The following is a 13,319-nucleotide window of genomic DNA, read 5'->3' as shown; positions in this document are numbered from 1 at the left end:
CACTTTGAACTGGTGCTGTTACAAGGAAGCTTTTTCTGAATTCCAGTCATGATGGGTAGACATCAGTTCCAAACAGTGGATGAATTGGAGCTGTTTCTTAGTTCTTCCTGTCATTGCCTGCTACTACCTATCTTCTTAGATATGGAGGTACTACTCTCATGAGTGGAAAGTCCTTATTGATTGAGGTTGGTCTTAGGCATCCTGTGACTATGCGGCCTGTCTCATGCAGAGCCCCATCAACTTGGTCAGCGTGTCCTTCAAATGATATAAAACTTACAATGGGAAAGCTGCTGGAACATCATCATGTACTAATATTGATGGTTTTCGATGTAACACAAGTCAAAGAGGTCTGGCTTGTATTACCCATTACTGAGCCTATGTGATTGTTCCGTTTCATACCCCTACAAACTGTTACACCCAGGTGTTTGTATGAGTTGATCGGTTCCAGTTGTGGCTCTTTGATAGTGTAATCGTACAGTAATACGTTTTTCCGTTTTACAAAGTGCACAGTACTACATTTCTGAACATTTAAAGTAGGCTGCCAATCTTTGCACCACTTTGAAAGTTTAGCAAGATCCGACTGAATGGATCTCAAGGATGTTACACGGTACTGCTGTTTTGTCTAAAACTGACATTGTGAGACCGTGGCTGTGTACAATTAATGTAGGTTGATTCTTATAAAGAAGAAGACAGCGACCAGCCACTATTAATACTTCTATTTATTTAAGTAAATGGCGCCGTAACCGATTTCGAACTGACAAATTCTTCATCAGACGGCTCTTCACACGGTTTACAAGATGCACATTACATACTTTACATAATCGTCAGTTTCCGATTTTTATTCTTCCACTGTGGGGAAATGTTCTTCGTATGTTGGTGCCCTACGGTAGAAAACAGTGAGGACCGCCCTATGTGAACATAACTAACCTCCAAACGATGAAATACAGAGTAAATAAATATGTGAGGTTAAGTGGTTATGGTACTTACATCGAAAATTCCGCGCAATTTTGTTGCGAAGTTGCAGGATTGTGTTTTTCAAATTTTTGAATATTTGAAAAACACAATTTATATACGTCGGAATACAAATGCTTGTACTGTTTTGCTTGCATGTATGTGTGGGGGTTTGGTCTAACAATGACATACTTCAGAAATGAAATGTGAATCACGATTGTATTTTATTACATTTTACAGCAATGCCTATATGTGTACATGGCGCATTACGAAGTAAAACTTACGCAGTGTCTTTGTCTACTTACTGATGTTTTATATCAGTCACTCACCTTTTGACTGTACATGTGTTGCAGTCACTCACTGCCCATGCTGCAACACACCGTACCTAACAGTGTTAACTACGTAGATAGCAAGGCGAGTTCCGAATAACGTACAACACACCCAGAAATACTACTGCGTATTTCTGGAAAATCCTTCACTGAAATAACGAATTGTGCTGTACATATGGCATGTGGATGGCTAGATCTAATCCTTGATTGTTCGTTATTGTACAAGTACAGAATATTTTACGACCTAATACTGTAGTAAACTCTATGAGTATTACCGTCGTACTGTCAGTAAGGAACACAGTTTAGTTTAATATTGTTAATGAAGTTTCTCACAGATGCAGTCACAAATATCTTGATAACAATTCATGTTCGCACTTATATATACCCTGTGGATGAAAACACCTTTCTTCTTTTAGTGAATAAGGTAGACATCTATTAAAATACTTTCATTCGATTCTTCGCGATGTTTAAACCTCATTGCAATAGAGCATTAGTAAAACGTTATTACATTCCATGTAATACGATGTACATTCCGATGCAGCACTGTCAAGCTCAGTGTTCCGCAACCTCTCTGAGACCGTCACTTCGAATGCAGTCAGATGTTAGTTGGTAACACCATCCCTCTTCCCCCCGCCCCCCAACCCCCCCCCCCTCCCCTCCCCCATCCCGCAACCATTGAAAGAGCCTAACTGAACTTAAGAATAAAAACGAATTTTATTTCGACAGTTTTACTTTTAAAATGACAAAGGACAAATGTGTTTACTTGTATAAAAAACAGTCTCAGTTGCACAGTTATTTTTATTACAAACAACGCGTTTCGCCTGGCTACTGCTTCATTAGATTTTATTTATAAAGGAATAGAAAAGTAAGGCAGTAGTCATACAAAAATATAGCCCTAGAGCAAGTTTCTAAGCTGTGCTAAAAAGTTATTTTAAAAAGTTTTTCAGACAACGAGAGAACAAGTAAATACTCACGAAAAGCTATTAAGAGCATTTCATATCACCCCTAGGGAGGCTTATGGTGAATAAAACATCTAAAAGACACTTATGTCGGGCTAGATCCACTGAAATAAGTCGATAATAGGAATAAACAAAGGATAAAATGGTAGAAGTAAAAAACAGTCTTTACAAAACGATTGAACTAACGAAAAATTACCTTGGAAATCGTGAACGCCACCAAACGAAGTGCAGCGTAGAACCACAGATATATATTACAACCCCATCTCATAGAGATCATACAAACAAGATGAGACTAATTACAGTATGCACAATTTAGGCAATCAATCTTCCCACCACTCACAAGTAAATGGAAAGGGAGAAATCCCTAATAATTGGTACAATTAGTCATACGCTGATAAGCCAAAACGTTATGACCACTGCCCACAGCGACGTTGGATGCTGCTGGTGGTGTTGCGGGCACGTGACCCCGTAACAAAAGTACGTAAGCGGAGCAGACACCGGCGGGGGATCACCCTAGCGAAGATATGCTCTGCAAATGGGGAAACCCATTGAGATAAGCGAAAGGGAAGATTATTATTACGCAGAACATGTGTATGAGTATCTGGAAAATGGCTAAGCTGGTCGAATGTTTACGTCCTACTGTCGTGAGCATCTACGGAAAGAGATAGTAGGACAGTGAAACTACTACTAGGCGCTAAATGGTTGGACGTTCACGACTCTTCGCAGAACGTGAGGTTCGGAAGCTTGTCTGCTCTGTAAAGTAGGATGGATGGTGATCTGTGTCGAAAGAGCACAATGCTGATGCCGGCATAAATGTTTCGGAGCACACCGTTCATCGTACATTGTTGAAATGAAGCTCTACAGCAGACCACACCTACGAGTTCACGTGTCGTTCACCCAATGACATCGTCAATTACGATTGCAGTGCGCACGGGACCATCGAGATTCGACTTTCAATCAATGGAAACTGTCGGCTCTTGTAGTGAATCACGTTTTTGCTGCACTAGGTCGCTGGTCGTCTCCACAAACGCCGTCGTAGAGGTGAACGGTGCCTCGAAACGTGCAGCGCGCCACGGACGCAGGTTGGTGGGGGCAGTAATATGCTATGGGAGCCATTCACATGCTCTTTCATGGAAGCTCTGGTAATAATCGATGACACGCTGACAGTTGCGCACCACCTGCATCCGTTTGTGCTTGATGTGGCTCTGAGCACTATGGGACTTAACAGCTGAGGTCATCAGTCCCCTAGAACTTAGAACTACTTAAACCTAACCAACCTAAGGACATCACACACATACATGCCCGAGGCACAATTCGAACCTGCGACCGTAGCGGTCGCGCAGTTCCAGACTGAAGCGCCTAGAACCGCTCGGCCACCCCGGCCGGCTGTGCTTGATGTCTTCCCCGATGATGATGTCATCTTTCAGCAGTGTAATCGTCCGTGTCTCGGAGCCAGAACCGTGGAACACTGGTTTGAGGAACATTACAATGAACTCACATTGATGTCCTGGCCACCAAAGTCGGTCACTTATTTATGCGAATTACATGACCTGAGTGTAGGCAGCTAATGCCATATACCTCTGCAAACCTACCAACAAACTGTCGGATCCGTGATACGCAAAATCAGTAATGTATTTTGTTCAGCAGGTGCTCATAATGTTTTGGCTCATTAGTGTACGTTCCGCCACGCAGTGCACAGTGGTTTGAAGAGGATAGATGTAGATGTAGATGACCCAATACACGCTGACTGCCTTTGTCGGTGCTGGCAACAATGACCAGTCCGCAGCTCGTGGTCGTGCGGTAGCGTTCTCGCTTCCCGCGCCCGGGTTCCCGGGTTCGATTCCCGGTGGGTTCAGGGATTTTCTCTGCCTCGTGATGACTGGGTGTTGTGTGATGTCCTTAGGTTAGTTAGGTTTAAGTAGTTCTAAGTTCTAGGGGACTGATGATTCAGATGGTTCAAATAGCTCTGAGCACTATGGGACGCAACTGCTGAGGTCATAAGTCCCCTAGAACTTAGAACTACTTAAACCTAACTAACCGAAGGACAACACACACATCCATGCCCGAGGCAGGATTCGAACCTGCGACCGTAGCGGTCGCGCAGTTCCAGACTGTAGCGCCAGAACCGCTCGGCCACCAGCGGCCGGCAGGGGACTGATGACCATAGATGTTAAGTCCCATAGTGCTCAGAGCCATTTGAACCAACAATGACCAGCTCCATACACAATACCTTAAATTAAATTAGAAGCGCAGGGGCACTACATGAAATATTCAAGAAGTGAGTAAGATCGGATGACAACATTGATACTCCTCCTTAGTTGACACATCACCACCTCTACACACCACTAACTGGACCGAGTGGTGGGTCGCCATTGTCTCTTATTGGCTTTTGGTTGGCTCAACTCTGGATCTTCTGAGTGCCGATCGATCAAACGGCTTCTCTGACTAGTTAACCGAAAACTTGTGTCCCACCGTCCTCTGCACAAAACAATTCGCGTCTCCTCGTTCTCTCTGTAGCTTTCTTGAACGAATGAGGTTTTCTGCATCGTCACTGTCCGGTATCTCTTTTCAACATGATTTATTTACATGAGCCATTGCTGGTGGGTCTTACATTGCGTAAGCATTTGTTTTTTGCAGTCATTCGCCTAGCTCTCACATTTTCAAAGCTCTATGACTATGGGTCTCCTTCCCGTCTTCAAGACGTTTACTTCTATATTTCAGTGCTTTCTAGGGATACGGCAAGATTTCTACATTTCAAGGACAATGGCATCTTCTGCTAAAAAGGGCGATCCTCAGCATTCGATTTCGTAAATATTTTCTCCGATCCTCAGCATTCGATTTCGTAAATATTTTCTCCACGACCGCTCTGCGAGAGATGTTATCTGACAGTCTCAGACTATGCTCCGCGGCAACAGCCATTGACCTGAAGGCCACTGACAGTCGGCGCTCATCCTGTGTCCTTCTCATAACTGGCAATGACGGGCGACTGACGTTACTGTTTATGTTGATCCGGTGCCTTTTCAGTCTGGTTGCTTTCAACGTGTTCCCACTTCTACAGAGCATGCAGAATGCTAATTCGGAGTAAAAGAATAATAAGGCTGCATTAGCTATTTACCGGCATTCACTAGTACTGCAGCATGAGATTTATCATTCTGCAGAGGAGTGTGTGGAGATATGAAACTCCGAGGCAAATTAAAACTGTTTGTCTGACCGAGACTTGGACTCGAGACCGTTGCCTTCCGCGGGCAAGTGCTCTATCCAGTGATGTACCCATGCACGACTCACGACCCCTCATGACAGCTTTACTTCCGCCACTACCTCATCTCCTACCTTCCAAACTTCACAGAAGTTGTTCTACGTAACTTGCACGACTAGCACTCTTAGAATAAAGGATATTGTGGAGACATGGCTTATCCACAGCCTGGGGGATGTTTCGAGAGTAGGATTTTCACTCTATAGCGGGGTGTGTGCCGATACGAAAGTTCCTTGCAAATTAATACTGTGTGCCAGACCAAGACTCGACCTCCGGCCTTTGCCTTCTCATGCAAGTGCTCTACCAAACTGAGCGACCCAGGGGCGACTCACGACCCGTTGTCACAGCTTTACTTCCGACAGTACCTCATCTCCTACCTTACAAACTTCACAGAAGTTCTCCTACGAAACTTGCAAGACTAGCGCTCCTGGAAGAAAGGATAATGCGGCGACGTAGCTTAGTCACAGGCTATGGAAATGAAACTTTCACTCAGCAGTTTGGTTCAAATGGTTCAAATGGCTCTGGGCACTACGGGGCGTAACAGCTGAGGTCATCAGTCCGCTAGAATTTAGAACTACTTAAACCTAACTAACCAAAGAAAATCACACACATCCATGCCCGAGGCACGATTCGAACCTGCGACCGTAGCCGTCGCGCGGTTCCAGACTGAAGCGCCTTGAAGCGTTGGGCCACTCCGGCCGGCCAGCAGTTTGGAAGGTAAGAGATGAGATACTGGCGGAAGTACTGCTGTGAGGACGCGTCGTGAGTCGTGCTTCAGTGACTCAATTGGTAAAGCATTTACACGCGAAAGGCGAAGGTCCCGTGATCGAGTCTCGGCCCGGCACAAACTTAATTTGCTTCCAACTTTCAGCAGTACAGCCGTTTATCACGTCCTTCCGGGCCTATTAAGTATTTCGATCAAATGGGATCCCCTTTGCGGATCTGCATACGCTAGGAGACTGTTCCCGGAAAAACAGTCCTGTAAAAATAACTATACAAAATACTGGTCGTCATTTGAGTGCGCACGGAGACAACTTTCCCCTTACAACGGCGGCGTGGTGTGTGGTGTCCCGTTAGGCCTGTAATTGCGGCTCGCGCGACTCGTGGCGCGGGGTCTTCATTACTGCAGAGGAAGGAACGAAGGCGGCAGCAGTCGGCCCGCCTAATTATGTGGAACAGAGACGCGCAATTAACGCGCGCCCCGGCTCCAATATTGGCGCGGAGCGGCGGCGCGACGCTCTGCGTGTCCCCCTGCCGCCGCGCAGCCGCAATCCGTCCCGTGCCGTTCCGCTTCGCCCGCTACCTGCGACCATAAATTACTCACGCGCACCCAGGGGCGCGCGGCAGACAGACGCGGAGCTCTCAGCCGAGATTAACATTAATTACTGATGAGAGGAGGTGCCACTTCTGCGGCGCAAATTAACAGCCGCTCATTGGCTCGAGGAGGGCAGAGTGTGCGACAAGGAAACGCCAGGTCGTCAGCCTGCCGGAGCGCCGGCAAACGCGTGGGCGGTTCTCGGTAACCGTCCGTGTAATGAATGACAGCTGTGCTTTAATGTGGATAAATGTGCGGTACTGCCTACAGCAAAGACAATGGCAAAGAATCCTTCAGAGGCCTAAAAGTTTTCTGGGTATGGTACCTCGTCATAATGTAAAAAACTACTGCTGCTGGAGGTTATTGTCAGGATTGCTTCTTATTCAGGGCCATTCTTTTGAATTAATTATTTGAAGTCAGGTTGTAATTTTTTTGAGCAGTAAGATTGCGTTGATCTAGAATATTGTGGGTCAGTGTTGACATGATAAGAAAAATTAAGGAGAAAGTAGGTTTAGAGCGTTCAGTTTCACTCAGCTGTTTCAGAATCAAATAACGTATAAATTACATCTTCTCAGTCATTCAGCAATTTAAGTACAGATTCACATATTTAAATAAAGACGCTTCAAGTGTTTTGATTCTCAAATGCTGGATGCATATAGCCTGCGTGTTTGCACTTGGTGAAGTACGCTACCACAAAAGATATACAGTCTATAACAATCATACTTGCCTTACTTTGTTGAAACTTTCACATAAATTATATCTCTTAATAAGTAATATTATTTCCACTACATTCTGGCTGAGTGGTGAAGCAACCTGTTGTGAATATTTTTTAACAAAACAGTGTCGGTTACAAAACTGTTTTTATTCATGACAACTAGGCATTCCGCCCTTCTAACGCATCATCAGATTTTATATAAGCACAGCAGGATAAGCTACATCCCACAAACGACTCTGGAGGGCATTAAAAAAAGTGTCTGTTTAAAACATCTGGTCATCAAATGTTTTATCAAATATATGAAATCCTTTGAGTATTTGATAAGACATGTGACTATCTAGACGATTTTTATTCTTGTTTAATGCCCTGCAGAGGCAACTGACGGATGAAGCTTATCCTGCTATATTTACACATAATCTAATGAAGCCTTAGAAGGGCAAAATGCGTAACTGTTATGAATAAATGCAGTTTCACCATTGAGACTGTTTTATTCACAACGTTTAATAAATAGACTACGTCAGACTTCAAATTTTGAAATTCGAGCTCTATTATAGTAGATAGGCAATCCGCAACGGCATTAAGAAATTTGTGCCCTGGGGTAGTAGTTTAGTAATATATAGGATTTTCCGTGATGATGTTACAAACTGTTAGGGATGACAGAGAAGGATAAATGTATCAATCTGAGGTAAGGAACTCTGAGGCGGAAACGACTGAGTCCAATGACATGTAACGATACTGTCAGTACTAAGAATGTAGGGTAGGCAACTTTCACAGGTGGTAGTACGCACCAACACAAGAAAATAATGTCTAGTAAGCTTGGGCTGTAAAACGCATACCTTTAGAGCTATGGGCATTTGTTCAATAGAAGAGATGTATTTCACCTCATCGAGGTAGAATAAATGCTCATAGCTCTGAAGGATTTATGTAATTGCGTAGGCTTCCGCGGCCAGAATCAGTCGACATACAAGTTTTCTGGGTTTGGTACCGCGTCATAATGTAAAAAACTACTGCTGCTGGAGAAATAAACCAACGTTTCGGCCACGATTGCAGCGGCCTTCTTCTGGGTCTAATGGTGCGTTCTAGCTATGCAGTGTCCTTTATATTTTGTTGTTACCGTTCACTGCGCATGCCATTACGTCATAATTTTAAAAAGGTAGTTAGTTTCATTGGTCACTTAAGGAAGAAGGGGAGGGAACTTTATTTTAACAGGTTATTGCGGTGGAGGGAGAACGTGACCTCTGTTGTCTATTGGCTCTTGTGTTATGTGCCATGATTGGTGGCCAGCGTCGAATGAGAAGTTTGCTGCTGTTTACCAACTGCTGGACGTCGGTCGCGCGGCGGCAGTTACTCGCCGGTGTGCTCGGGCCTCGTGTTGACAGTGTGGTCTGTTGGGCTCTGATTGCTGGCAGCCAAGATGGGGCAAGCATGTCGATCCTCCCTGCCCAGCACTACTGGTGATTAACTTAACGAGTCCAACCAACCATAGAGTCTCTTACAAAGAAAGCGCAGTCAGAGAGCCAATGCAAAGCGCTACACAGCGCCGCCAACGCAGAAGCAGCCCACATACTCACTTAATGTCTTGCAGCAAACTTTACACATAACACCAAATCTTTACTAAACTATTTCCGCTAACACTATCCAGAACTGATGAAACAAAAGAAGTTTATCCCGCACTGTATTTTCACTGTTCGTGCAGTAATACTGTCTCATCAGGCATGATATTTTAATTTATTGCTTGTTTACTATTAACTGTATTCGCAAAACTAATTGCAGACAGTGACCACGTATAGCACTGAATATACCGGCAAAATTATATCATTGTACGACCATATCATGAACAATGACATACGTAAAGACTACCTTTTGCTTGAAACGGTGCGCAAATTAGCCAGAATATACTCATCCAGTGTTTGATAATGAGAGAACTTAGCGACTTCCAACAAATTTTAAACATAATTTCAAACCTTTTCTAAACTTTTGGTCGCTACACGCTGAAAGTCAAATATTTAACACATTAACTCACTTGTAAACTAATCGGAAGTTTGAACCTGCTTTACACATGGGAGTTCAATTCTTTAAAATTCGGGGCTCTACTGGCTTGAGACCAATACACAGTACCCATAGAGCCCCACTATCATTTCAAAAAGATCATAATTTGGAAAGCATTACAGTTAGAACATCGTGGTTTGTTGTGAAACGTTCAGCAGCCCTCAAGGTTTTTTTTTTTTTCCTATTCTGACAGAATTTCAGGTGTGCCCCACTCGTCACTTGTAGAACATCAAAGCGACATTCGAGTTCCACCCATGCGTGGGTCAGCACTGCAGCATCAACCGTTCTGACTGTTAAGGCTTTCGTGTCCACTTGTTGACAAATTACCTGTTGGCTTCTGTCTTGGGCTCTTCGGCCGACGTTTGTTTAATGATATTTCTGACATATCGTCAGCACGAGTGGCTGGCGTTGTCGAAGTTTCACTCTCCATTGCTGGTGGTAGACGAGTTCCCAGACGCAGATTATATGTACCTGGCGCGCAATGGGCTTTTCGTGGTCATTACGGCTGCGGTTTTCCCCCTGCTACCTGCATCGGTAGTTCTGTTTCCTTCATTGATTCGTGCAGGAAGGTCAGTAGTGTCATTGACTGGGGTTATATACACGCGATCCTTGACGTTACTGAAACATGGAGGAAGGGAAAGTACCTAGTTAGAGGTAACAAACAATCAGGTCCCAGACGAAGGGCTAGGGAAAACGTTTGAACGTCGTTCGTTATTATCTCCTCCAAAAATACATTAACCAACAAGAAATTCTTTTCAAAAACAGTAGCAAGGAACAACCATCAATGTTTCCTTCCACATTTCTTTAAAAAAAAAGAAGAAAAATTAAGTATCTGCATTAAGAAAAATTATTATACTACAAAAATCAGATGTTCAGCAGTCTAGACAAGCTTCACGTTTTTAAAAGGATTACGGAATGTCAAACACATGAAATATTAAAGAATTAAAACTGACCAGTCCGGCGTCAGATCGGGGCACGTGCCTGCTGCCGACGAAAAAGGCCCTAAGCGTAGACCTGGAGTCCAGCCCCCGGCGACAACAAATCAAGCGAGAGTAAGTTGACCGCTACAGCATGTACACGGTAAAACAAAATTAAAGCTTTTGGCCCAGTTCTGAAAAATATCACACTTAGAGCGGATATGAACACGAGAATAACCAAGAATCAAAGGTTATTTATACTTTAATACAAGTATTTGAGTATCACATGAAATATTCCAGTTACTCCGCTAAAAAGTAAGGAGAGAGATGTACTACTGGCTGCAAGTACTAAGTACCAAGTCATTGTCACTGATTAAAGTGGATGCCCTTTCTTAAGTTCAACACAATGGCAAGATGAAATCCAAATATAAAATTTAACACAAGCTGCACGGCCTTAAAATCAAAATTACAAGAAAACAACAGTTCGTTTTCTTACTTAAAATCGGAAGGCCGAATTATTTCAAAATATGTACTCTAAACAGCCATTTCCATACGGGAGAGAGTTGAGCACATGCCAGCGGAACCTTCAAATAATCACCACTTAAATGCAAAATGCGGAAACGCAGCACCATTGAATTTTAAAACCAAGTGGAAGGCAAGCGCCAAGCTGTTGCAGACAAACTGCAGGCAACCAAGACAAGTTTCTGGAAAACATTACAAATGACGCTCACCCATAAACAGAAGGAGGAAGGACGTGGCTCTGTACTCAGCCGAACAACCAAAGAAGACGTTGACCGGTGTTCCGCGAAATCCCACGAAGAAGGCGTTCTGAACTGCTATGGTACCGCGGGACATAACAGGCTTCGCCGAATAGCGCTGACTTCTTCACGAGTCCCAAAACCACGCGGGCTAGCAAAGCCAGGACAGGGGTAGACGTCACGTCACCGTCTGCACCGTCCTCTACGGTAAACGAAGGCTCTTGACGCTCGCACCAGAAAATCCGTGCGCCAGCAATACTGACCAATTGCTCCCCAAGAAGAACGTACGTTCCGTCGGACAGCTCTACCAAGCCTCGCCAGTTTCGACCACCTCCATCTCGCTCGCTCCACTCCTGCATTTCTTCTTGGTGTAGCAATTTTAATGGCCAGTAGTGTACAACAGTTTTTAAGAAAGTAAGTTAGGCATTATTATAGCAGGCCGAGTGGCTTTTATTGAATGCTGCGCTACAATTCAAAATGAGACAGATACGTGACACTATTTTTCAACAACGGTCGGAACATTCAGTTTCTCGACGATAGAAATCTGCTCCTTGACCAAGGAGACATTCGAAAGCCGCTGTGCGATCATGCGAGTTAGTTTCTCGATTGCCGGGACATTGTCGTCTGTGGTCGATGCCACCGTCCTTCCCTCCCGATCATCATCACCCACGTATGTCCGGCCCTGGACGAGATGTCGCCACCATTTCACTAGGGCTGTATGCGACACCACATTTAGTCCACACACCGCCAGAATTCCACTATGAACTGGAGTGCAATTTACATATTTCGTTTAGAGGAATCGTTTAGAGGATCCGTTCCACAAAGAGAGACCAAAGACCCTCTTACCGGCAAAGAAAGTGCTCAACTTTCAGCGCGCGAGCTATCGACCTTACAGCACGCCTCAGTAACAGCACAAAGAGGAATCTAATAGCGTGCCCGTGGGACATGCACTGAACCATCTCGACTCATCCACCTCTCAGTAGATGTGTCATTCTGTACATCCAGCACATTCAGACTCGAATGTGATAAGGCACCATCGAGCTGGAAGTTCGTGGGGCTGTGGCAGCAGGAACTTTTCGAGCATGTCCAGCAAAAGATTCGCTGTTACGGTTTTCTCGGCAAAGGAAAATGGGCCTATCACCCTACCGTGCATTAGGCCACTCCAAACATTAAGCTTTGGGCTGTCATGGTCCTGTTCTCGTCTATTTCGTGGGTGTGAGGAGCTGTAGATCCTAATTTTATGGCGTTTGGCATGACCAGAAATGTGAAACTTTGCTTCAACTGAAAACAGGCACTTTTTCAGGCATTGATTGTAAGCATCTACGGAGCCAGCATGGAACACACTAATGCTTACTGCAGTGGACGATCGTTTGGCTGCAATGCTTGGAACATTCACACCTTTCACCGAAAGAGGCATACCAACTGATGTGTAGACAGATAGATGATTTTGCTTCCTGACATTCGCGTAATGCACAACGAATTGACTTCTAAGGGCTTTGTTGAAAAGCAGCTTACACTCTGTCACCACGTGCTGACACAGTGGGACGTCCACTTCGAGGTAAATCTTTGACACTTCCTGTCCCTCATTATGCTTATTGTTGCAGCTTCTGCCTTTCAATACAGTGGCAGATAATTCGGCACTAATATTGTCATAGATTTCAATTGTGCATACCTTATGACGCCTTTCCTGATTTGTCACCCATTTTCACGCACTTCAAGTCAACAGAGTACGAGGATATAAGAACTTTGAGACCTACTAAACGTTTTACAACAAATTACGATCCTTAGCTCCAATAGTTTCAATGTTTCGATTTTTTGAAGTGATAGCGGGAATTTATGGACACCCTGTTCTAAGAAGCGATGTGATATGGTGCCATCTCGTAAAAGTGATCACTCCTGCTTCTTTTAACGTATGGTGGGCGACATTGGTATCCCAATGCTGCCTGTGGCATCTACAGATATGTTTTCGCTTGTCATCGGGGTTCATTTCGAAGTGGGACTCGCCACTGAAGACAATTCTGTTCCAGCGAATTGGACTCCAGGCCGAAGACGTGTCTGGAGACGCCCCAGAGA

This window comes from Schistocerca nitens, chromosome 9 (assembly GCF_023898315.1).
Source record: "Schistocerca nitens isolate TAMUIC-IGC-003100 chromosome 9, iqSchNite1.1, whole genome shotgun sequence".
NCBI lineage: Eukaryota > Metazoa > Arthropoda > Insecta > Orthoptera > Acrididae > Schistocerca > Schistocerca nitens.
This window is presented reverse-complemented; position numbering follows the sequence as displayed.